Source organism: Monodelphis domestica, chromosome 3 (assembly GCF_027887165.1).
Source record: "Monodelphis domestica isolate mMonDom1 chromosome 3, mMonDom1.pri, whole genome shotgun sequence".
Classification (NCBI taxonomy): Eukaryota; Metazoa; Chordata; class Mammalia; order Didelphimorphia; family Didelphidae; genus Monodelphis; species Monodelphis domestica.
Genome location: NC_077229.1, coordinates 81,823,297 through 81,851,015, shown reverse-complemented (window position 1 = coordinate 81,851,015; position 27,719 = coordinate 81,823,297). Strand labels below are relative to the sequence as shown.

The window sequence follows — 27,719 nt, the reverse complement described above, 5'->3', positions numbered from 1 at the left end:
AAACAACAAAACAAAAAAGCTAATTCTGTATTATGGAGTTTTCGCTATATCGTGGGATTTTGTGGATAAATACCATACTGTACACAATGGAAATGCAGGACACCACTACTACTTGTGCTAATTTGCCTAAATGAGATTGTACACAGCACACTATTGACTGATGGAATGAAAGGTGATCAACCACAGCACTGTATTCTGATTGGCTCAGTGACTGTAGCATCAGTCTGTTTGCTCTCATGCACTGTGCCCATAGGTTTGGCCCTGGGTGAAGATACTGCACCACCTAATGAAGCAATGCATTCAGAAGAGCTGTAATGTTCTTCTTGGCTGTGCAGTACATTTATCTCACCGTCATCATCTTCACCATCAGGAGTACTCCACAGCTAAATAATTCATGATCTTCACCATTCAAGTTGTGGTATAGTACTTCACTGGTGAGCACCAATATAAAATTTTATACGTTGTTAAAATTATGTAGGTTTAAGAGTGTAGAAAATGTTTAAGAGCATATGAAGTGTTTATAATAGAGTGTGGGAAAGGTTTATAAAGCCTTAAAACATATATAAATAATAAAATAAATATAATGCTGCTACTTCACAGATTTTCACCTATCACCCAGGTCTATGGACTGTAACTTCCGCGAAAAGTGAGGGATCATTGTATTGTCTAAATAATGCAGAACATTAAAGAATCTTGGAAACACAATCTCCATAAAATCAAACTTGTTTATGACCTAAAGGTCAAAAGGGAATCGCATGATAGATATAGAAAGGATACAACCCCAAAGGGTCGCCTCTACCTCTATAATCTATCATTTGGCCACATTATCCAATGACTTGATGTTCCTCATATAGAATAATCCACCTAGGCTGTTGTATGAACTGTCTAAATGGTATGCTCTCCCTTCATCATCTCTGCTTTTTAGTTTCTCTGTTCCGAAAAGACTCAGCTCAAATTCAGTACTCCAAAGAATCCTTTCTTGGTCCTTTCAGTTGAGAGAGAGAGAGAGAGAGAGAGAGAGAGAGAGAGAGAGAGAGAGAGAGAGAGAGAGAGAGAGAGAGAGTGTGTGTGTATGGCTGTTGTTATTCTTATGTACATAATCCACTTACCCCTTAACACCAGTACCTTCCCTACACTAATTATGTTCACTTTTTCCTGTATACATCTTATTTGTACAAAATTATTTGTGTTATCCCCCACATAAGACAGATATTTGAAATAAGTAATTTTTAAAAAAAACTTTCTTCATATCCTACTTCTTGGCATAAGGCCTGGAACATTGATCAATGCCTGTTAACTGTATCCTCAGAGCATGGGACAGTGTTTTGGCTAAGTGATTAATAAATGATTATTGACTGACATTTGTACATTGCCTATAAAATAGCTGAAGGATCTCTGCAAGAAGAAAATAAGAACTGCCCAGTGATAAGATATGGAGAGATGAGTTACGATATGCATCAATTTAAAAATATGAGATCAAAGATAAAACACAAGTATTCCTAGGTAATTTATTCAGAATATAGTTAATAAACACCATCTATAAGCAGCCCCATTCTACATGCCTTATTTCATTGACATCATATTGTAATATTCTCTAGAATACTGAATATTGTTGACTGATACTGATAACATCACTTATAAGGAGCCTCAAGAGATTGATAACATCTACATTTCTTTGCCTCAATTTCTGCATCATTTAAAGGAGGGTCTCTGAATAGCTCATTTCTAGATAAGGTAAAATGATGCTGGAGGTTTTAACCATCTACAGAGAGAGAAGCAAGTGTTAGTGCTGAAACAATGTAGTTTAACCATAAATGAAAAATAATCCTTTCTACACAACACACAGAATAAAAGATTATCTAGGCTTTGCTGGAGTATGGGGTCAGGAAAAACATTAACTGTCCAGGCAATTAATTCTCCTTTAGGATCATTATAACATTACAAAGATTTTCCTTCAATCATGCTTACATTTGACATTCTTTAATCATCTTCCTAGACTGACCTTTGGGGTCTCAGCAAAACAAACTTAAACCCTCTTTTACATAACAGCCCTTAAAATATTATGTCCCCTTTTAATTATTCTTTTACCAGAAGATATGCTGCTCTTCCAAAGTATTTTTAAAAAATATTTTTAAAAAATAAGTTTTTCTTGAAATGTTCTGTTTATTACATCATTATACTTTCACCCCAAATATCCCTCCCATTCTCTTTCCTAGTAAGCCATTCCATGTTAAGAAACAGTAATTTCTTAGAGGGGAAAATAAAATCAGCACAACAGATCAATACACTGACCTAGCTATGTGATCCAGAGCAAATCATTTAACTCCAATTATCTGGCCTTTGCTATTCTTCTGTCTTAGAATTGATTACTAAGAAAGAAGGCTGTACACAGAGACAGAGAGGATATACTGGCACAATCAAATGTAATGGACTTCTCTACTAGCAACAATGCAATGACCCAGGACAATTCTGAGGGAGTTAGTTACCTTGATCACATCGTTTGATTGCAGATATGATTAGGGATGTAGACTCTAAAGGATCACCCTAGTGCAAATATTAATAATATGGAAATAGGTCTTAATCAATGACATGTAAAACCCAGTAGAATTACGCGTTGGCTATGAGAGGGGGTGGGAGGAGGGGAGGGAAAGAACATGATTCATATAACCATGGAAAAATATTTTAATTAATTAAACTTAGAAAAGGTAAGGTTTTTTTTTTAAATCAATAAATTGAAAAAGTCTGAAAACATTGTGCTATAAGGCAACACCAGTGTACTTAATCACCTCTACAAAGGGATGGATTGCAGGTGTCCTGTCTCTTTTAACCTATATCAATTTATAATTATAAATATAACAATCTTATTTGATCCTCACAACAAGTATGGGAAGTAGGTTCATTCTATTATTATCCCCGGGCCCAGTCATCTATCTACTGTATACGTAAAAGTGTGGGTTTTTTTGTTTGTTTTTATCACTTTGGGAATATTGGATTTCTATAATCATTCGCTTTCTCTAATTTCTCAGTTATGGTGGCACATAATTAGTATCATCACAATTTCTGATCATCTTTTTGATTCATCATTTGTTCATTGTGGACTTGCCTTGTTTGAATAAATTGGTGAATGACTGGATTATGGTTTTACTTTATTTAGACTTATCTTTTAAAGCTCCTAACTATAATTCTTAAAATTTCTTTTTTATATGTTGAATTAATTTCCTATTTTTCAAAATAATATGCTCATCATCAATCCTCTTCTGTTTTGCTTCCAACAGTGGTTCTCAACCTCTCAATTTGTAGCAATGAGAATACATAATGCATATCAGGTATTTACATTCAGAATCATAACTGTACCAAAATTACAGTTTTGAAGTAGCCATAAAAATAACTTTTTGATTTGGGGTCATTGCAACATGAGGACCTGTATTGCAAGGTCACAGCATTAGAAAGGTTGAGAACCACTGGCTTACACTGTTAGTTTTCAAAGACAAATTTTCCTTTCAATTGCTTTGCCTATTTCATTCAAATTTAAATGTGATTTCATTACTTGCTTTTGTGCTTTGTTTTTGAACCATTCATTATTCTACTTAGCTACTTAGTTTTGTATTTTTTGCTCATATTTCCTTAAAATAATTTTTTTCTGTTGGGTCTCTCCAGCTGTTAAGATAATAACTCATTTCCAATAAATTTCCAATAATTACTGCATTACTATCAGATAACAATTTTTTAAACAACTAAGCTAACTGTATATACTCTATGTCATGCTATTTAGTGTATATTATGTACATGATCATGTTTTTTTCAACTGTCTATGATGCCGTAAGCATAAGTTCCTTATTTGCCTTTCTGGCATTATCATTTTTGATCACTGCAATGTATTAAGTATGTAAAATTCCTATTTTTTAGAATGAATTAGAAATGTTCTAATCTCTCATACCTGGGAGGTTTCTCATATGCATATGCATCCTTTGTTTCATTCTTTCTTTTCCTTGGGCAATTTAAATCCTCACACATTAGTCTCATCCATCATTAAATTGTTCAATAAATATTTATTAAGCACTTACTATGTGCATGGTACTGTGCTCAGCCTAGGGGATATAAAAAGATAGTCCCTGCCCACAAGGAACTTACAAAAAAGGGAGGCTCCATAAACAACAAAAAGATGCCATGCAAGCTATAAACTAAAAAGGAAATAATTAACAGTAGGGCAGCAATGGAATTAAGAGGGGTTGGAAAAGGCATTTTGTAAAAGACAAGATTTTAGTAGGAAGTCAGGTTTAGTAGGAAGTCAGGGAGGACCTATATATTTTTCCTCTCTTAATTCAGTAATTAAAAATTAGTTTTGCTTACACTAAGTGTATTCCAAACTCCTTCCAAATACCAAATTCTTTTCGCTTACTTATTTTCATTCACCCACCCAACCCTTATCTTTCCAAACATATATGATAGTGATAAAATTTTCCCTTCCTTATACACCTGATCAATTTTTGCAACAATTTTAAAGATATTAATTATCCTTTTAGGATAATATAAAATTTCAACTTTTATTGCCAATCATTATTTAGTTTTAGGCAAGAAACAATGCCCAAAGGCATACACTGTGTTTTCCTCATTGTAGTCCATTGACAAAGGATGTAGAAAAGCTATTTTGTTAAGTGAACAGTCTAAAAAAGATAAATAAGCATCTTAAGAATGTGATTTGGGTTTTTCTTAAATCACAGGCCAACAGGAAGTTAACAGATTCCTGGTCTGAGATTGGATATATCTAATGAATGCTATTAAGGATGTATTTTCTATGTGTCTTGCAAATTTAATTTAAAAACTGATTTTAAATTTAAATGGATACAATAGGAAGATAGGCAAAATTAACTTCATATAGTGAAGAGCCAGCTCCCAAACCCCTTCTTTCTCCTCCCTGACCCCTAACCCCAGGAGTTCTTGTCCCTTCCCCTCCTGACATATGCTAGGAACTGATAACACCTAAGCTCCAGGAGTTCCTGTTCACTCCCCCCACCCCAGGAATGACTCTGTACTCCCCCCCCCCCACCACCACCACAAAAGTGTATAAAAAGCCTGCAAGCCCTAGACTCGGGGACAGCCATTTTTAGTGTTGAGCCCAAAATGCAGTTTGCTTAAATAAACTCCCTCTTGTGTGTTACATTGTTGGTTATTGTTTCATCTTTCGGATCAATAACTGGGTATTTCATATGGGGGCTCATCTGGGATCCCATGAAGGAAACAGAGTATGACCAACAGAGGGAGGGGACCCCCGTCCCAGGGCAACTCGGGTCGACGGGATCCAGAACACGTCACATCTTGGTGGAGGACGATATGGTCCGGTGAGTAGTCTCCAGAGGTGTTGAATGAATGTGTGGAGAATGTTGTGTGACAGTGAGGGGGTAAGCTGTCCTGAGTCATTGACATATGGCTAAGTGGGTGACCACTGGTCACCACCCCGGGGGTAATTCAGGATGGCCTATTGCCAAGTCCGACTAATTTGGGAGAACTGCCCACCTATTTCTGAGTGTAGATGGGGAAAGTACCCAGTTCCCATTTCCCACGAGGGGATAGGTCGGAAATCCTGGGAAGCGTGTGGACTAAGACTATGACACCCCTCTTGGCTAGCTTCACCTAAGGATCTCTTGGTTGGGCCTTGGGAAGGATCCTTCAAACTCGACACCCTTCAGCAGGGTATTCTGACCAGTTGATTTTAGTCGACTTTATTTGGGGTGATTAGAGAGCCCTGGTTGGAATTCAGGGAGGTTAGAGGCCCCCTGGTTGGAATTAGGGGTGATTAGAGACCCCCAATTGGAAGTAGGAAACCCAGTGGATGCACTGGAGGAAGAGGGTGCAGATCTGGGGAGAAACCCAGCCACACCACTTTCTTTTTGGGACCACTCATCCCTAGCCCCTTGGTGTGAGTAGAGAGCACATCCAGCGCAACGTTTGTAGTTGTTGTGTCTGTCTTGACTGTCCAGTCCATCACGTATTGCCTTGTCTGCTTTTGTGTTGGGAAAAACTGTCTCTAAATAGCTTGAAAAAAACCACCTAATTTCTTTTTAATGTTGAATAACTATGTTATACCTTCGATAAGCAAGAGGCATGGCCTATCCATGGCACCCTAAAATTGTAATGCCATCCTCTACTTGGGTAGTGGCTGTGCTGGACTTCTCCTTTTTCAGTCTGAGAAGCCTTAGGTGTGGAATGGCTACCAAGCCTGAGGTCTCAACCTCAGATTAGCCAACCCAATTAAGACAAAGGGAAAAGTTGCCTCACAGTACCCTCCTGTTGGGAAGAGATCAAATCTAAGCAGCCTGAGCAAAAATTCAATTGGGGTTTGTTTTTGTTTGTTTGTTTTCCCTCATGTTAAATAGCTGAGCACCATCAAGGGGAAAAAATGAGAAAATTAACTTTTTGATACCCTAAATTCTAACACCAGGTGGCAATTGGACATATTTTGTAGGAAAGATGGCATAATATGGACAGAAGCCCCTTACTCTTTGCTTAGATTTTAAAGCAAGGGCCCGCTGAGAAATTCAGGCAGAGATAAAAGAAAAAAAATGGGAAAATTGGGGGGGGGGGGCCGGGGGGGGGGGGGCGGAGGCGGAACCAGGAAGCTATCAGTTCATTGATCAGACCCTGTCTTCCTCCACTGCTGCAGGGAGGAAGACGGTTGGTTCTGAGCAGAAAGACAACTGGTGAGACACTCCCACTTTTGGGATATTATTGTTTATCATTGTCACAGTCTCGTCTCTATGTATTCTTAAATTGGACATTCACAAAAAGGAAAATGGTGAGTTGTAAAATAGAACTCCCCACAATCAAAAATCCTCATAAGAGGACAAAAGGAAATATCTATTCAATGATTTCTTCCTCCTTCTTCCTTTGGATGGGCCTCTGAAGGAGAGAAAAAGAGAAAAATTCAGAGCCGAAAGAGGAGATTTTTTTACTCCACAGTTAGAGGCACTTTTCACTTAAGATTAAATCTAAGGGTTGATGCATGCAACATGGGAGGATTGCTAATGATTTTGATATGGTACAAATATAATTTCATGTATTGTGGTAACTGTCAGTTAAATGTGAAATGTTAGCCAGATTTTATTGAGCACAAAAACCCATGGTTAGAAGTTTGTTTTGTGAGATCTTGCAATGCATAATGGTTTCAGTAAATTTGAGAAATGTCTAAATGTGATTGATAGCCAGCCTGACACAGAGAGGGAATATTTTATTCTATAAGGATGGAAATTGTACTGGTTACTTTATAGATGTAAAAGTCATCCAGAAAAAGTTATGTTATTAAGAACTTATTCTAGAATTTAAACTTGGGATTTTTTTCAAATCTGATGTTATTTTAATGTATGTACTGTCAGAACTAGCAACAAGAAATCATACGACACACAAGAAGTTTTTAAAGTGGCTAATCTGTGCATGGGATTTAATAATACAAGTACTAAGAATTTGGTATTTTGCAAAAGAGGGAATTTCTAAATGGTGTTGTCTTTGACTAAGGTTATGAATAGTTTTTTTTTTAATTGTGCACAATGTATAAGAAGAAATTTGTGATCTAGAGATGAGCATGTATTCAGATACAAATTGCTGAAAGTAATGAGTGAATACAAAATATGTATGCATTCGTACTATGAAAAGAATTGTTTTCCACCAAAATAGGTTATGGGTATATGATATGCAAACTGTATGTCCTTAACAAGACAAATTTGACCAGCCCTGAAATCAAGAAGGGCTTGTCATGAGGATTAAAAACAATTCAGTATAGTACCTTTCCGCTACTTACAATAACGATAGAGAAGCCAGATGAAATAATGAAGTAGTCCCAATAAGAGAAGATAATAAAACTCAAGTAGATAAAACAGATTAATCCCTTCCTACATTTTTTTAGGAAACAGACCCAGCCCCTTCAAGAAGCCAAGCAGCTTATACAGGCTGCAGAGGACACTCTAATTAGCCTAAGGGTGAGAATTAGGAAGGTCAGGAAACAAAAGGAACTTCAGGAATATCAAAGAGGTCAGGATGTAATACAAGGTAACATATAGCTAACTAATGATAAGTGATTAAGTACATGTGGAAGTAAACAACCCCTGAATAACCTGAGGATTGTCCATTCATCACTGACCTCACATACCTATGTTTGTGATAAGGTCTGATTGCCAAATAAGAACCTGTATGTGAAAGGAAATAACTTTGTATCTTGTAACCTATATAAGCTATCCTATAATGTCAGTCTGATACAGTTTCCACTAGGGAAGACTGTCCCAGTTGGTAGATTCTTTATTAATCAATAAATAACAGTTCTAATAATTGAATATTGGGGTGTCCAGACCCACTTCAATAAGAGTAATGGATAGAGATACTAGTTGATACTATGAATTATAGTGTGAAATAGATACAACAAATTATAAATTGGAATAATGTTGATGGAATTTAATCAGGTAGGTAGGAATGTTTTAAGCTAAAAGAAAACTAAACTGGAGGTTCTATTCTACTTTAGACAGAGATTTGAGAGGAGTAGAGGTAAATGTTTTGCACTTCAGGTAGGTTCAAACTGAAAGATTGCTAAAGGACTTAATCAAAGTTATTTGGAAGTTGTGGAGTTCAAAGTAAAATCCACTGAGAGTAAATTATTATGAAGGAGGTTTGATACATTCAAAATTTTAAATTGTAGTAAGCTCCCTTGTTAAAGAAAGATGGGACAAGGTTGTTGAGTAATAAAATCTAAATCAAGTCAAGCAGCCTTAGGATAAATAGCTCACAAGCTATTAACCCCTTCCTTGCATACAGGAAGGAGAAAGTGTTTATAATTGTTCCACATTGATATTTAGGGACTGAAAGAGGGACCTCACAGAGATGACAACCACTGTGTGATAGAACTTAAAGCTGAGTATATTTTAACTGTATATTTCAGAGGTTTTAAGATGCGCAAGCAAGCAAACATTGCCCGCCCTGGCTGACCAGGAAGCTTATTTGAAGCTGTGGAATCTTAATGCAAACATTCCATGTCCAGAATGATAAAAATGACTTGAGTGATATGTAATCAATTACATCAATAATCAAGTATCAATAAGTTATCTCACACGAATTTGGGGATATGTTGGGTGATATTTTGATTACACTTTTGATCTGTATAAAGAGATATGTTTCAAACAGTAACCAAGAGTGGGTAGGGCATTAAAAATGGCGTATGTGAAAAATGCTTGCTCAGAATTTTACGATTGTTATGTGAGTTGCTGCTAAAACATGTGTTTTAAGTACTGTTTGGATGTAAACAAAACCTCATTGTAAACCTGACTGTACCATAGCATTTGTTCAATACTCAGTGGTTACCTCAATTTACCAATGTTTTATAAACTGAAATTTATAATGGATGAGCCCTATGGTAAAGATGCAGTGGCTCAATGATGTAATCCTTTAAATCAGAAATCTTTTGGGTTATCGACTAGCAATTGAAGTGATACCAATGGAAGGTTTGTTTGACTTAAGCAAGACAGAGAAGATGGGAAGGTATGAAGAAAGGGACTTTGATCTAAAGTCCATAAAGCTTGAGTGTGTAGTTTTGTAAAGGAAGAATGGAAGTCTTGCTCTACGAGAGTTGTTGTATTGGTTTTGTTTTGTTTTCTTTTCTTGGGGGGGGGGAGAAGAATTGATATATGTGGTTTTGGAAAATCACAAATAATCCTGGAATTTTTCTGAAGTTTTTAGAGAGATTCTTAACTGATCTTGTCTTAGTTCCTTCAGATGGCCTAAGGCCAGGATTTGATCTAGCCCTGAATCATATTTACTGTAGAGCTAATGAATTCAACTTTCCTATTCAGGTTTTGTGACTAAATTATGATAAATTAATTATTGCCAAAATAAGCAAGAATAACTGCTATAATGTAGACTCATAGGCTTTAAGGAATCCTTTGAGAGGGCAAATGGTCGGAAAAGCTTGTTTGAGATATATGGAAAGTCCCATAATCAGCACATAATGCAAATTGTAAAATTAAAGTTTCCATTTACCCAAACAACCTATTAGGTTAATAAATGAAAATTCTTAAATTGTTAGGGAACATGCTTTGAAAAGCAGGTGAAGTTTATTAATAAGATGACTTGTATTTGTAGTTTAATTTACCACAGTTGAAGTTTGGATCTTGAGCTTGAAAATATAGGTCAAAGTTTTCTTGAATTTCCCCCAGAATCTGGGGTAAAGGAATACATCTGTAAAATATTGTTACTCAAATGTTTATAGATGTTTGTAGTCGATGTGTTCTTTCAAAAGGATATTATTTAACAGAAACATCACATACCAACTCTGCAATAAACTCAGGAATCTGACAGCCTGAAAAGATCTATTCCTGTCAGAAGATGATTTCTGAAGAAATCTGTTGGCTAAGATACTCAAATGCAAATGTGTAATATTAATTACTATTGTACTAATTTTCTGTTTCTATCTGGTGTTTTAGTTTTGCTCCAGTCCTGGTTTCTACACTTCTATCTTAGGGGCTGACTCTCCCCCTCATGACCTGTCTGCCAATCAGTCGCTGGACATCCTTCAGATATCCAAGCAGGTCCCCACCTACCTAGGACCCAGGCATTCACTGAGGACCGTGAAGACCCTGTGCCTACAGACTTTCCCCTCCCTGTTCAACTTTTAGCTATTCCCCTGTGCGATGTGTATTTGTATGCATTTGTAACATTGTCACTTCTCTAGTTGTTTCTAGGGTAGAAGCACTCCTGGGAGTCACCCAGATGCCACTGTAACCTCGGCAACTATTCCAGCCTGAAGCCCTGGACATTGCCTACAGTAAATATCCCTCTCCTGACAATAGGCAGGGACAGCTCTACCACCATTCTCAGCTCTGAAGAAGCTACAGAATATTGAGACCATTGCCCCCTTTCCCTTAGATATTTGGAGAAGGGGGAGATGACATAGGCATTATACCCCCAGAAACTAGGGCAGACTATTGTTAGGAAAATTCTACTCCCTTGCATCCTCATGACTCCTAGCCTAGGGGCTAGTTCCATGCATTCTTAATCGCCTAGTAGCCTTCATCAAGGATTGCATTAATTCTGTCCAGCTATGAACCAGCAATATTAAATTCTGACTCCTACTGAATCCCCTTATGAGGATACAGTCATATGAGGAAGATTCCTCATGTACAGTAGAAGTGGGGAATGAAGAGCCAGCTCCCAAACCCCTTCTTTCTTCTCCCTGACCTCTAATCCCAGGAGTCCCTGTCCCTCCCCTTCCTGACATATGCAAGGAGTCATAATGACCCTAGCCTCAGGAGTTCTTGTCCCTCCCCCCTCCTGACATATGCCAGGAACTGATAACACCTAAGCTCCAGGAGGTTCCTGTTCACTCCCCCCACCCCAGGAATGCCTCTGTGCTCCCCTACCACAAAAATGTATATAAAGCCTGCAAGCCCCAGACTTGGGGACAGCCATGTTTAATGCTGAGCCCAAACTGCAGTTTGCTTAAATAAACTCCCTCTTGTGTGTTACATTGTTGGTTATCGTTTCATCTTTGGGATCAATAACCAGGTACTTTAATAGTTACCACTGTGACATGACAATGTGTTCAGACAAATAATATTCAAAACAATATTTTAAAGATCTACTTATGTGAGGAAACCCAAGAAGCAGAGATAGGGGTCATTGGAATATACTATGGGCCATCTGAAGAGAGAGTAGAAATAGATAAGTCTGAGAAATAGATTAGCTTTGGCAAAGAATTAGAACATAAAATTGAATACAAATTTCATCTCCTCCAGTTATCTTTAGCCTATAATTTTCTGCCCCCCCCCCCCATTATTACTAATACTAATATTTTTAGACTATATCAAATAATACTGAGGAGAGTGGGTATCCACAACTATGTTATGTTGAGAGACTAATGTATCCTTACTGCTTATGTTTGCTTTTGTTTTTAGAAAGATTTGTCACTACAACAGTGCCTCTTTGTTCATACTTTGTAGAGCTTAAAAAAAAAAAGAAAGCATGAGTATTGTATTTTATCTGAGGCTTTTTTCTATTTACCATGACAATTATGTGGCTCTAGTTTTGTTTTTGCTTTAAATATGATTGCTTATGTTACTTTTTTCCTAATGTTGAGTCATCACCTGCATGCCTGGTATAAATTCACCTTGTTCATGATGAATGATTTCTTGGATAAAAAACAGTAGTTTGTTTGACAGAATTTATTTGAAAAGTTTAAATTGATAATCATTAATGATACTGGCCCATAGTTTATCCTGGAATATAGTAATTAGAACAATATTTATCTCATAAACATAATCTGGCAGGATGCCTTCCCAATTTTAAGAAAAATGGGTGTAGAATTGAAACTAATTGTTCTTTAAAATAAGGGGTGGCTAGAGAGCTGGGCCTGAAGACAGGAGATCAGGGGTTCAAATATGAACTGAGACACTTCCTCAATGTGTGAGTCTGGGCAAATCAAATAACCCCTCTTGCCTGGCCCTTACCTCTCGTCTGCCTTGGGACTGATACTCAGTATAGATTCTAATACAAAATGTATGAGTTTAAAAAGCCATTATTAAATGCCTACTATATGCCAGATCCAGTGTTAAGCACTGGGAACTGTTAGGTTTATTTTGGGCTGGACTTGAATATTTAAATTGGTGGTCACCAGGGATTTAATTTCTAAATCCTAAAATGAATTACTAAATAAATAAAATGTAACTTATGGTGGTTTATTTTTACAATAGAGGGAAGGTATTAAGGAAGAGATAAAAGAGAGAAAGAGAGAGCTCTGCTTCCTCAGAGCCAGGTAGAAACTCTTAAGGCCTTAATCAGGTAAAGAAGTCTCAAGAGGATGGGCTCAGACCTCCAGAAAGGCAGGGAAACTTAAGTCAGCTGTTCACTCACCATGGTGACTGTCTAAAAAGAAATCAGTCTGAGGTCTCCTGCCAAAGCTCCTCCAGGGCTCCAGTTATACAGCCAAGTGTCTTCACTCCAAGTCTGTCTTCCAGTCTCTCCTCCAAGTGACTCTTATTCACTTCAAGCTCAAGAGACTAATCCTCCAGTCCAACTCTGAGTCAGAGGATCAAATCTTGAATGTATCTTCTGGCCTCTGTGGTCCTGTATTTAAAGATCTTTTTCTCTTGTGTCACCTCCCCTAAATTTCACTTCTACCAATCACAGCAGAGGCTCCTCTCCAGGACTGTTCACTCTTTATTTCACACACTGTTTTTGGTTGGATTATACCTTTTTCGTTATATAACATATATAACATATATAACACCTTTTTGTGGTTAAAATGGGTAGATCTACTTCAAATACAGAGTTACCACCTTTTGGAGATTAAAATCTAAAAATAGATTGGGGATTACAATTTTATCTTCACTATAAAGGAAGAGCTAAGTACCTTCATTGTTACAGTCAGGAGATAGCTAAATCCAATCTTCACAGAACACAAAGAAAAGCAAGATAGTCCCTCTGCCTTCAAGGAACCCACAATCAAATGAGGGAGACAAAAAAGCAAAAGGGGTATATATAAACAAGCTATGTGCAAAATAACTAGAAAATAATTACTGGAGAGAAGTTGCTAGAATTAATATTTAAACCATTTCCAGTTGCAGTGATTTCAGCTGGAGCCTGAAGGAAGCCAGGGAACCCAAAAAGTCTAAAATGAGACAGGAGAGCAGTCCAAGAATAGAAAACAAGAGGAGAAAATGCGCAGAGATGAGTGATAACGAGTTTTGTTCAGAAACACTTTTATTGGAGGCAAGAATATATTGTGGGAAAGGTGGGTTGTAGAATAAGGTCTAAGAAGACTGGGGAGAGAGGGTGCTTGCTAGGCTATAGAGGGTTTTCAATGCCAAATGGAGGACATTGAATTTTATTCTGAATTGATAGGGAGCCAATGGAATTCATTAGTGTTGAGGGGCAGAGATGGGGTGACAAATTGGTACCTATATTTTGGGAAAATGACTAGCTGAATGGAAGATGGACTGAGAGACTTCTGACAGACAAAACACCAACAGGTTATGTTAATAATAAACCACAATGAAATAATGGGTGCCAAATAAAATGGTGGTAGTTATCAGAACAAAGAAAGAAACCTACCTGAGAGATGATGTAAAGGTGAAAAATAAAGAAATGGCAACAGACAGAAAATAACTCCTTTACAACAAGCTAGTTATATTTCCTTTTCTGAGACTATCATACAGTCCACTGCTTGGTCTTCTCAGTTTGGACATTTGATATTATTGAAAATATTCTTCTGTATCTTTTGTGTTCCTGTGTTTGTTAGCATATAACTGCATAAAAAGTTCTAATAATTCTTTTTATTTCTTATCATCTTGGTGTGGTTTAACCTCAATCATTTACTATTTTATTGACTTCCATTGTCTTCTTTTTAATAGTAATGACTAATAAATTATCCTAACCTCTTCCAAAGACCAACTTTTAACTGATCATTTCCCTATATTTATTCATTTCCAATTTATCTATTTCTATTATAACTTTTAATATTTTCTCTTCTGTCCTTATTTTGGAGTGTTTTTTTTTAACTTTCTAATCTTTTAAAATACTATTTCAGTTTATTCATTTATAAAATCTGTTTTAACTATGTTTTTAAGGGTGTGATTTTTTTTTCCCTTTTGGGACTGCTTTGTTTATATCCCAGACATTTTGAAACATTGTTCCAGAATTAGCACTGTCTTTCACAATTTATTGTTATCAATTCATTATTTAGGATTCTATTATTAAGTCTCCATTTCAGTATTTACATGAAATGATGAAAAGCGAAGAAATCTGAGAAACTGATATGAATAACTATAATAACAAAATGAGAACAATCACACCCCCCCCCCAAAATTCAAAAAGAATGTTACAAAACTATAAAAAGACTTCTTAAAAGAAGAGATAAGAATACATCTCCACTCCAGTTCTTGGTAGGGGTAGGAGTGGAAGCTCCACAAGTGTACATATTATCAGACTTTTTCAAAGTATTAACCATTCATGTTTTTCTTCTAATTTATTTTCATGAAATTAAATTGTATAAAATCTTAATTGCATATTTTGTTAGTATTCTATTTTACATTTTTTGAAGGAAATTCTCATTTCTTTTCTGTTCTCGACTTAGATGGCATTACTAGATTCTGAAAATTGTTTTAATTTCTTCTGATTTTATTATGATTAGCTTTTTCATTTATTGATTTGATTTTCTGCCCAATTCCTTTTTCATTTAATATTAGCAAAGGTTTTTCAATTTTGTTAACCTTTTCAAATAAATAATTTTTAATGTGATTAATTCTAAAAGTTTTTTGGTTATCTTTTTTGAATTTCTCAAGATTTTCTCATAAGTTATATTGACACTTATTTTTTTTCAATGTGGATCAATCCATTCACCCTCTCCTTTTCTATTTTTGCACATCTGTGTATGTGTGTATGTATGTGTGTATGTATGTACATGTGTGTGTGTGTGTGTGTGTGTGTGTGTGTGTGTGTGTGTGTGTGTGTGTGTGTGTGTGTGTATGAGTATGAGTATGAATGAGAGATTATTTTTCACTGACTTTTTGGGGCTCTAATCATGCTTCAACAGTTGTCTCAAAATTGGAATTTCTAACTCAGTATGTAGGACTGCCTGATCCTGGAACTTCCATTTACCCTTTTAACCTTAATACTCTGAAATGTCATGAAACCAAACAGGTTCCCCCTTCGAATTCTTCCTATGGCCTCCCATTTTTGAGAGGGGATCAAGGTTTAGCTAACATAAATTCTCATACTGGCTCTACTTTAACACAATACTATCCCTTATTTCCTCTATAGAGGTATCAACCTCCCCTTACCTATTACCAAATTCCAGTTCCCTTTGAATGATATCTTTCCCTTTAGAATCTAAGCTCCTTGAGGGTAAGCACTATTTTTTTTTTAAGGGAATGGTCCCTTGAATTTTCACTGGGAACATGTTTTTTAAAGCTGCTATTTTGTCTTAGTATCAATTCTAAGCCAGAAAGGCAAGGTCAAGCAATTGGGGTTAAGTGACTTGCCCAGAGTTACACAGCTAGAAAGTGTCTGAGGTCAGATTTAAACCAGGTCATCCTGACTCTAGGTCTGGTGCCCTATATACTGTGTCACCCAACTACCCCATACCTTGCATTGGTATAACCAACACTTGAGTCTAGTGCAGAGTAGACCTTAGCAAATGCCTTTTATTTTACTGCCTTGATTGTATTCCAAATATTTTGGTGTGGTTTTTGTTTGGGGTGCAATTTTTGTTTCTATGATTTGTTCTTTTTACTCATTTCTAATTAAAGATTTCATTTAATCTCTAATTCTGTCTTATTTTAACTTCTCAAAACTGCTGATTTTTTTTATTATTATGAATTGGAAAGGAAATGTTTCATATTTCTGATTTTTCAGATTTTTAATATCTCTATAGTCTAATAATCAATTTTTCTAAAGGTTCCAATATCCTGAGAAATATGTATATTCTTTAGAAATCCCATTCACAAAGTACCATAGTTTCTTTCTAATTTCATTAGCAATTTAGTCAATTATGTATCCTTTTTGATCCCTTTTTAATATACACAACTCTGAGAACATTAAAAGTCTTCCATTAATTTTCTTATTACCTAAGCTTTCTAGAAATTTAGTCCATATCTTTCTGTTATGAATTTACATGCTATTGTAAATCTTAAAATTTCTCAGACTCTACCTTAGAACATTTGCTTAAGGTTATTCCCCATTTTAAACAATGGAGGTACTTAGTCAGGAATGTATGTGACAACTTTACATTACTCCAACCATACTTAGGCATACCTTAGGGGAAGATAAAGTTGTAAACTCCTTACTGAACAATGAAAAAGTACTTAACTCATACTTATAGTGAGGCAAACTAGCCTCACCATAACTAGCTAGGTCTATTTTTAGATCTAATACAAAAGGGTGCTAAGTACCTATGAAGGTCAAATTAATCACTAAAAGGTCAGGCAACTTGCAAGGGACAACCTTAGTGAAGAGGTGTGGAATACTCAGAAGTTTTAGTCTACCCAGAAGGTGATAACAAGATGTAAATTAAGGTGATAACAAGCTATGAATTAAGAATGGTCAGTCCTTTGGAAAACATCTACTGTGACTGGTAGATGTGAAAATTTAGGGAAGGTGACATAGGAGAAAATTCTCTTTAAAAGGAGGTCAGGAGCTCGGAGGCCTCTGGAGTCTCTAGATGGCTGAACTTAGTTGAGCTCAGGAGCTGAACTGGAGGGTCTCTCTGAACACTAGAGTTTTGCTTGGAAGGATTTTGTGGTGAGTGATTAAAGACTGACTTAGTTTTCTCTCTTAAGGAGAAAGGCCTAGATCATTGGCCTAGGCCCTATTTCCTCCTACTCTCTCTCTCCCCCTTTCTTTAATTCCTTCATGTATTTGTATTAATTAAAATCTCCATAAAACCCAGCTGACTTGGGTATTTCATATTTGGAAATTTTTCCCGTGGCGACCACTTATTTTTTATTTGAATCAAGACACTAAAAATTATCTTTATGCTTTTGGCAATTCAAAGTCTTGAACCCACGTTTTCGCTGTCACAGTTTATGGCAACTACTCTTTTGTCTGTAACACTATGTCATATGAAGCATGAAATGTTAATAATGGTAATAGTTTGTCACCTATGGTTCCTTTTAGCATAATGTATTTTCTTATGTATTAGTTTTTACTGTAAATGTGTTTGTTTTATCTGATAACTTTCATAAATATGAGTAAGAGTTCATGAAATCCTTAGCCAATGAGGGAATAAAGGTAAATGCAAAAGATAAAACAGGTAATCTTTATTCCATGAGGCTGAAACACTCTTGTAAAACAAAATTAATGAATCTAGGAAACAAAGAGAAATGGTTGAATTAGGGGAGAATCTTTCTACCAAATTTCTCATTTAAGGATCTGGAGAGGGAGAGAGAGACAGACAGATAATGGGTAAAAGCTATGCAGAAACAGTTCTCCAAAGAAAAACTGCAAGCTATTAACAGCATTCGTCCGTAAATGAAGAGCTAGGCCTGGAGAGAGGAGATTCTGGGTTCAAATCTGGCCTCAGATACTTGCCATCTCTCTGACCTTGGCCAAGTCACTTAACCCCCCGCTGTCTACTACTCTTCTGCCTTAGAACCAATACATAGCTATTGATTCTAAGACTGAAAGAAAAGATTATTTAAAAAAAAAAAACAAGCAAATGAAACAATGCTCTAAATCATCAATAAAGGAAAATAAAGACTTCAAGGATTCAAATCATTCCCTGCAAACTGATTTTTTTAAAAGATAAAAGATGGGAATAGTCAATATTCAAGACTTTATGGAAAGATATGATCTATTGATAAGTGTTTTTTCTTAATTTTAATTTGATTTTTGTTTCATAATTTATTTTTAAATGACATAATAACAATGTATTACATTTGTTTTCTAAAATGTTGAGTTCCCAATTCTCTCTCTCACTCCCATTTCTCTCCCCTTTCTTGAGATTGTGAGCAATTTTGTCTAGGCTGTACATATGTAGAACATATAGAATGTTTTTCCATATTAGTCATATTGTGGAAGAACATTAGTATAAAACAAAAACACGAAGGAAAATAAGATGAATAGTGACATTATTCACAGTTGGCCACCATACAATATTGTTACTGTGTACAATGTTCTCCTGGTTCTTCTCCCTTCACTTTGTATCAGTTTAGGTAGGCCTTTCCAGATTTTCCTGAAATCATTTTCTTTGTCATTTCTTAAAGCACAACAGTATTCCATTACAATTATGTATCACAACTTGTTCAACCATTCCCTAATGGATGGATATCCCCTCAAGTTCTTTGCTATTACAAAGAGTTGCTATCAATATTTTTTGTACAAATGTCCATTGATCTTTTATTTCTTTGTAATAAACTTATTTCTATCATTCACTTTTTTACATCGAGTTCCAACTTCTCTTTCTTCCTCAGTTCATCCCCACCCACTGAGAAGGCAAACAACATTCTATCAATTATAGAAGCAAGACATTTTCATGTTAGCCATGTTACAAAAAAGAGAAAAGGAAAATAAATTGAAAAATAAATGCATCAATCTATACTTAAGAATTTATTGGTTCTCTCTCTAGAGGTGGATAGCATTTTTCATCATGAATCCTTTAGAACTGTCTTGGTGATCAAACTGTGAAAGAATTAACTACTCGTTACTTGGTTAGAGTAGATAATTCTTTCACAGTTGATCATCATTACAATACTGTCATTATATAAAAAGTCAACAGTTCATAAAATTTGACAAGGTTTTTCTGAAACCAATTCCCTTGTCATTTCTTATAGAAAAATAATACTCCATTCACAATTCCCCAAGTGATAGGCATATTCTCAATTTCTAAAATTTTTCCCACCACAAAAAAAGAACTACTCTAAATATTTTTTGTACATATAGGTCATTTTCCTTTATCCTTAAAGACCTAGTGGTAGTATTGTGCTGGGTCAAAAGAAATGCAGTTTTATAGTCCTTTTGGACTTGGTTGGGCCCGTTCACAATTCCACCAACAGTACATTACACTCTAATACAATGTTAATGGAGCTAAATGAGTGGTTTAGTATAGCCATTCATCTAGAAAGCAACTGAGCTAAAATTGCTATATCTTTTGACCCAGAAATTCCATTGATATATTTATATCCAATGTCAATGATAAATAAAAGTTTCCATATACACTAAAATATTCACATTGTTTTTTTTGTGGTTGAAAAGAATTAGAAATGAAATAGGTATTCTTGGACTGGATGATTCCTAAACAAATGGTGGCACATGAATTTAATAGATTATTTCTGTTCTATAAGAAATTATAAAAATGATAAAACATAGAAGCATGGAAAGAATTACATAAAATAGGGACCTTCATGAGTGTAATTACATTTTTATGTATTTATTGGTTTTACTGATTTTCCCCTGCCCCCCTTTTTTATTTTTATCTTCTTGGCTCTTTTAAAGGGAAATTTGGGGAATTTGGCGATATAAAAACAAAACAAAAATATTTTAAAAATTAAACTTCATGCTATTTTTTAATAGTTCCAAAAGTAGAATGGGAAGTAGGTACTGATTCCTCCATAAATGAAGGGAAACCAGGCCAAACATGAAACAAAGGAGATTCTTGTTTAGATATGTCAGACTACAGGCTACCATGGAGACAACGTCCAAATGTGAAGTTCTATGATTCAGATTCCGGTAACAAGTACCCTCCAAAGGATCTCTGAATTTTAGTCAAGGTGGTCCTTATGAAGACATATACAGTAAGATCTTCTTTTACAGGACCATTAATTTCCAAGACCCTTTGCATAAATGAAAATCATGCAGAACATCATTATTTAGCATTTCTTATATGAACATCTCAAGTTACTTTACAAGTTTTCTTAGGCTTAGGAGAGCTACTAGCATCACTACTTTGGTACTTTGGGGTTATTATTAACTACTAAATTGTGTTAATGAAATAAAGAAAAGCACTGCTCTTGACACGGACACAACTAGTTACAAAGGAGAACATTGAACAAAGACATGTGGAGCTAAAGCCTGGCACAAAATATAACTTGCACTAATCCTTCTCAAAGGTAGAACGAGTGTGATTGGGGGAACTGCTGTAAGACTTTCTGGGGAAATGGTAGAGATTTAATGTCTAATTAAAATTTTTATTTTCTGTATTTTTTTTTATTGCCAATCACATATTTGCACATGTTGAGTTTCTATAAAACAAGACTCTACTGTAGTCAATAAGTTTATTTCAGTGTCCTTCCAGTTTGGTAGAAGGTATAATTTGTTTTCTGCTAGCATAATTTTCAAGAACCCAGGTTGACCTACATGTTCTGTAAAGTAAATTATTTAGGTAACTTTGATGCTGAGTATCCTACTGATTGGGACATAGGTCAACGTCTTTGTCTCTCATTCACTCTCGGCCATCCAGGCACAATCTCATCTATTTATTATTGTAGGCCCACAGAACGGGGGCAATGTGGTGGGCTGGAATCTGGGACCTGATTTTACTTTAATTTAGAAATCTTTTTTTAAATTTAAAAATCTCTCTCTCCTATCTGTTCCCCTCTCTCTCTCCTAATAAATGATTATAAATCTGGTAATAAGACCTCAAATTAACTTTTAATACCAATGTAAAATAAAACTCTCATCTTCTGTCTTGGAATAAATACTGATTATTGGTTTCAAGGCAGTTGCCCTGCATGTCAAACTATTTTACATACAGTAAACTAAGAAATACAGACACCAGGAGGTCAAAGATTATTTAATTTCCATATTTGTATGCTCAGTGCCTAAGAAGAAACTTTTTAGTAGGGACTTTTTATCAAATATGTATAATATGAAAAATAGTATACTAGTAAATATCATATCAAAGCATAAAATCCATGGTCAGGCCTAACATCTAGTCTGTCAAAGTCTGTCATATGGTTTTAGGTTTATTTCTTTTTGAATAGCCTTGAGTAATGTTGAGGTACTTGAGAAAGTAATCGTTTAGGGGAATTTGGGGAACATGGCTAAAATAAGGAACTGAAGGGAAAAAAGAGGACTCCCCTGACACTTTTGAATAATCAATATCATAAAATGAATTAACCAGTCACATCAAAACACTTGTGAAAATATTTATCTCATATACAACCCAAAATTCTGGTAATCCCCAAACATTGTTTATATTTAATTATGAGACCCAAGAATTCAACAGGAAAACAGGAGTCCTTCATTCAAGGTTAATTTCTAGTATGGGACTTTTCCAAAGAGGAAAACATGGGGTTTTCCCCCTTGGTTTTATTTGTTAGGGTGTTTTTGTCATTTTTAAAACTGAAAAAACAAAAACCAAAACCTAGTTTGAAAAAGAAACATCCCGAGTTAACTTGACCCAATCTTTAGATGACATGAATTCAAGTCCTTCCATCATTGTAATGAACTATTCCAGCTTTACTACTTTTTCCAACAAATGTGACATTCACAGGTGAATAAAATGATCTGAAAAGTATAGTAGTATAGTAGAACTACAACCTCCTTGGGTTCCTTTAAGCTAAGCCCTTTTTTGATATAGCCTAACATCATCTTGATTTCCTATTGGTTTAAATTTCTCTTCAAGTCCATCTAAATACTGCAGAATTCTTATTAATTTTTAATCAAATTGAAATTTCAAATGATATTTAACACAATGTTCTAGGCAATCTACTTTTCATCCAGATTGTCAAAAAAAGTATAAGCCACTCCTCCCAGATTTCTCTCACCTTCAAACTGAATAAGCATGATTTCTATATAGCCATGTATCCAAGTAATTGATAAAAATTTTAGCAGTGTAAGGCAAAGCATAACTTCCTGACCTATAAGAAACATTATTGACTAGACCAATTTCAAACCTAATTTTACTGTCATCTAATTTCACATTTCTTTACCTTTTCCACATAAATTGCCTGGGAAGCTGGCATAGTTAAAAACTAGAAGAGACTCCAGATGTCATCCAGTCAAATGCTTTCATAAAATTCAGCTAAACTATACTTACAGCTTTCCCCTGATCTATCAGTAGTATAAACCTGTCAAAAAAGGAAACAGGATTAGTCTGGCATGACTTTTTCTTGATGAAGCCATACTGCTCTTTGTGATCACTGATTCGCTTTCTAAATGGTCACCAACTAACTTTTAACACATTCTAGAATTCCCCCCCCCCCCATCATCAAAAGAAATGGACTGAGATATGTAAGGTATGTCTTACTATTTCTTTACATATCTTGAGTTTCCCTTCTGACATTTCTTTATTTTGAAAATTCTTCCTTCTGTCTTAGAATATGGATCCTAATAAGGGCTAGGCAACTGGGATTAAGTGGATAGTCTAGGGTCATACAGCTAAAAGTGTCTGAAGCCAGTTATGAACCCAGGACCTCCTGTCTCCAGGGCCTATTTCTCTGGAACCCACTGGGCCTGGGTTCAGATTCTGGCTGTAACTGACTGACTCTAGAAAATTTACGTAAGTACATATATAAATAGCAGAAACAACCCATGATGGAGCAACTGCTCTGAAAGCATCATCACAGAATAATTCTATCACCCTTAGCTTATTATTGTTGTTCAGTTATTCAGTCTCAATCTATCTACCAGATCTAATCCCGTCGATCAATTTATCACTTCCACTTCATATTCCTACGGGATGTTATTTAGATATGGTCTAATGGTTTCCTCTACTTTCTTCAAATATGAATTTTGCTCATGAACTGAGCAGCTGTTCTAGGTCGTTTTAATTGAGTACATAGACCTAGTGGAGACGACATTCAGCTGCAAAGTATATAAATCTGATTTTGATAATGACTATCTGGTAACATCCATGGGTAGAGTAGTCTTTTGGGTTGTTAAGAAAGAATGTTTGCTATGACCTTACAGATAATCAAGTATAAGTTCAGAAGTCACAAAGCATTATTCATCAGCCGTAAAAATAATAGATAATGGAAACTAATCTTTTATTCTTGCAATAAGTTTAAAGAGTTTGAGAACTCTTTTTTCTGGGCTTTAGTTTTAATTCATTTTAGGTTTTTTATTTTAGTTTACTAGGTATATTTAAAAAATTAACCTAGAATATTAAAATAAAAACTCTTTAGAAGTAATACTCCAGGCAATTTGGAACTATGCCCAAAGGGAGACAAAAGAATGTCTACCCTTTGATCCAGCCATAGCACTGCTGGGTCTGTACCCAAGAGATAATGGACAAAAAGACTGGTACAAAAATATTCATAGCTGCGCTCTTTGTGGTGGCCAAAAACTGGAAAACAAGGGGATGCCCATCAATTGGGGAATGGCTGAGCAAATTATGGCATATGTTGATGATGGAATACTATTGTGCTAAAAGGAATAATAAAGTGGAGGAATTCTATGGAGACTGGAACGACCTCCAGGAAGTGATACAGAGCGAGAGGAGCAGAACCAGGAGAACATTGTACACAGAGACTAATACACTGTGGTATAATCGAATGTAATGCACTTCTCCATTAGTGGCGGTGTAATGTCCCTGAACAATCTGCAGGGATCTAGGAGAAAAAACACTATTCATAAGCAGAGGATAAACTGTGGGAATAGAAACACCAAGGAAAAGCAACTGCCTGACTACAACGGTTGAGGGGACATGCCAGAGGAGAGACTCTAAACGAAACTCTAATGCAAATATTAACAACATGGAAATGGGTTCGAATCAAGAACACATGTGACACCCAGTGGAATCACACGTCGGCTATGGGGGGTGGGGGGAGGAAAAGAAAATGATCTTTGTCTTTAATGAATAATGCTTGGAAATGATCAAATAAAATATTATTAAAAAAAAAAGAAGTAATACTCCAATTTATATAGTACTTTAATCCACAGATCATATACCCATACTTACATATATTCATTTACCAATAAACAATATTAGTTCATCCATAGAAAAGAAAATAATTCATATTTATAAAACATTTTACAGTTTACCTAGTGCTTTATGCACAATCACCTGCAGATATAACTATGGTTTTGGAGAGTAGTGCAAGGGTAATTAATCAATTATAAATCTAAATTGCCTTGAATTTAAAATATTTAGATGTACAGTCTATCTTGTACATTTGTCCTGTCTTTCCATTTACTTCACAAATTAATAATTGTGACATTTTTAAAAATGCTATGGAAAGGACAGAGCCAACATAGAAGAGTGAAAAAGCAAGCAGTGAGTTCAGCAAGCTGTCTACAAACTCCTCCAAACCAATCTAGAAAACCCATGAGACAGAATCCTGACAGAGAAATCATGAAAAACTCAGTGAATCCTTTGTCCAGTCCAGCTCATCACAGGCAGATGGATATGAAAACAATCATTGGGGAAGAGTCCAAGACCCCCCCAAAAAAACTGTACACCAGGAAACCAGGCCTCAGACATGTATATCAGGCTATCCCTAGACATATACCAGCAACCTGCCACCCCTACACCTATACCAGGGCATTGAGAAGGAAACAGATGAAAACCAGCATCTGTGTTGCCATTGCCCATTTCCAGGGAAGCAGTACAGTCCCCTATGGGGAGGTCCTGGGTAATATACTGAGAGAAGGAACTTCAACAGCAGCAGTAATTTGGTACAGATCCCAGACTCAGAAAAGGATGGCACTTCTAGCATCTAGCCCAGCCTGCAGAGAAATAAAAGGAAGAAATTCTAAACCAAAGGAGTGCCTATAATTGTGCCACTTTGAACCAAAGGAATGTGTAAGCTGGTGGATGAGAGTGGGAGTAGTCAAGCAGTAGTCTATTCTAACACTGATTCAAATTCAGGTCAGAAATATGCAGAGCTGGGAGAGACAGAATAGAAGAATGTATACACAAAAAGAATGCAAACCCTGAATAATTTACAATGTAATATTAAAAATGAAGATAGAAATAACTCCAAAATATCTAAAAGCAAAACCTCAAAGAAAATCACAGATTAATTTCTATAATTTCTAAAAGAGATGAAATTGTAATAAATGGAATGAGAATGTTGAGAGAAAAAAAAAACTAGAAAAGAGCTATTAAAGAAAAGAATTAGGAAAAAGAATAGGTTGGCCTAACAGAAATAAAACCTGATCCAAGCAACAAAAGAAGCCAATAACTTCATAACACAATAGGAAATATTGAACTAAAGTCAAAAGGCTGGGGGGAAAAAAAGAAAATATAGGGTATCATAGCAAAAACAATTGACCTAGAAAACAGATTGAGAAGAAAAAATTTAAGACTCATTGGACCATCAAGACCTGAACATCATGACCAAGAGCCTAGATATATTTCAAGAAATCTTAAAAGAAAAATACCCAAATCACTTAGAACCAAAAAGGGCAATGTAGAAATAGAACTCACCAGTCTCTTTCTGAAAGAAAACTGCAAATGAATACTACTACTACTACTACTACTACTACTACTACTACTACTACTACTACTACTACTACTACTACTACTACTACTACTGTAAAAATTAAAATTAGTCTCAATTACAAGAATATTATATTTTAAGAGATTTATTAAATGATCATTAGAAATCAAGGAATAAAGAGGATACAAAATAAAAACCACGTGCCCATGGCTGGCTAGCCATTTCAAAATCCCCACCTTACCATACCACCATGATTGCTGCACCATGCCAAAGAGGGCATGGGAGAAGTTACAGCCAGTTGAATACCAATAAGGTGATCTTGCCAATGAGGAGACACAGGAGAGATTATAGGGATTTTTGGGAAATACTAAGAACTTCTGGGGAATGAAGTCAAAGGTTCAAAATCTCCATTTATACACACATCCCTGAGACTAGTCTCTCCAGTGGGTCTTGTAAACATACAAACTTTGAAATTACAATAATTTGTTAAATTGTAGCAGCAGATACAATGAAAGAGAGATTTTGTAATAAAAATATTTTAGAAGGCAAAGTATATGAAGAGTCAAGAATAACTTATCAAGCAAAACTGAGTAAAACACTACAGAGGAAGAATGGACCTTAAATGAAGCAGAGTGCTACCAAGTGTTCCTGATGAAAAGACCAATAGCTGAAGAGATGATTTTAAGTTCAAACACAGAAATGATGAGAAATATAAAAAGTTAAACATAGCAGAACAATGATAAATGTAAACAAGGATAAATTACTTTCACACAAATATGGTAAGATGATAGATGCCTTCCCTTTGACCCCTATCATCAGAGATCATAGGGGGATTCTGGGTTGTTCTAGTGGATTTTAAAAGGAAGAGAGTGGCTGACACATTAACCTCATTCACATTTGAATTGGTCAAAAGAGAAAAGAATATGCACGTGCATATACAGCTTTAGATCACAAATACTTTTCAATCAAAAGGGAAATGGGAGAGAAAGAGAAAGGAGAGAGAAGAAAGTAAAGGTGAGGTAGACTAAGGGAGGGATTAGTTCTAAGCAAAACAAAGGAAGGATTTTCAAAAATACTGTTGGCTCTTTAGAATTAGCAAAGAATGAGAATTTCCCCACAAATTGGGAGAATGGATGCAAAAATATCATGTGATATTTATCACATTTGAATGTGATAAAACCATAATGACTGATCAGGATTGCAGAGAACCTATAATGAAACAGGCCGTCCACTTCCTAATACAGGAGGTAAAGAACTCAAAAGTCAGAATGAAACAATCATTGGTCAAGGCCAATATGGAAGTGTATTTTTGATTAACTGCACAGTTCATAACAGGTTTTGTTTTTCTTGTTTTCTCACTTGGAGAGGAGAAAGGAGGAGGAAAAGGTTGACTTAAATATAAATTTTTTAATTCAAAAAAGGTATTGGGGCATCTATTATTATATGATCATGATATTACTTTCAGTCAGAAAGGGCATTTTGAAAAGGAGAAAAACCAAGTGTAAATAGACAAGACCAAAGTATGGGACAAAACAAAGAGATAAAATAGATAATTCAGATTATGTAAAATGATTTTTCAGTAAGCAAAAATCAATGCAGTTAGAAAAGGACTGGCTAAGAGAAATACAGTATTACTGTGCTACAAGATAAGAGTGAATGAGAAATTCAGAGAAAAATGAAAAAACTTGTATGAAATAATAAAGTAAAATAAACAAAACCAGGCAAACTACATATGTGTGTATATATATACAGATACACACATATAATTAGTTGAATAAACAAACAAAAAATTATTAAAAGGAAAACAATAATTATGACAAATCTTGGTCCTTGAATAGATGACAAATGAACACCCCTCCTCTCTGGTAG

At 35.5% G+C, this 27,719-nt stretch overlaps 1 protein-coding gene and 1 long non-coding RNA gene across 4 annotated transcripts in view; one reads left to right on the top strand and one right to left on the bottom strand.

Moving 5' to 3' along the window:
• Nucleotides 1-27,719, bottom strand: part of MED26 (mediator complex subunit 26) — a 127,568-nt gene that overhangs the window by 15,094 nt on the left and 84,755 nt on the right. The gene's annotated exons all lie outside the window — the stretch shown is intronic.
• LOC130458267 (uncharacterized) lies at nucleotides 4,686-11,498 on the top strand. The gene is made up of 2 exons (XR_008917384.1): nucleotides 4,686-5,339; nucleotides 10,458-11,498. It is a non-coding gene; the product is annotated as an uncharacterized LOC130458267 (long non-coding RNA).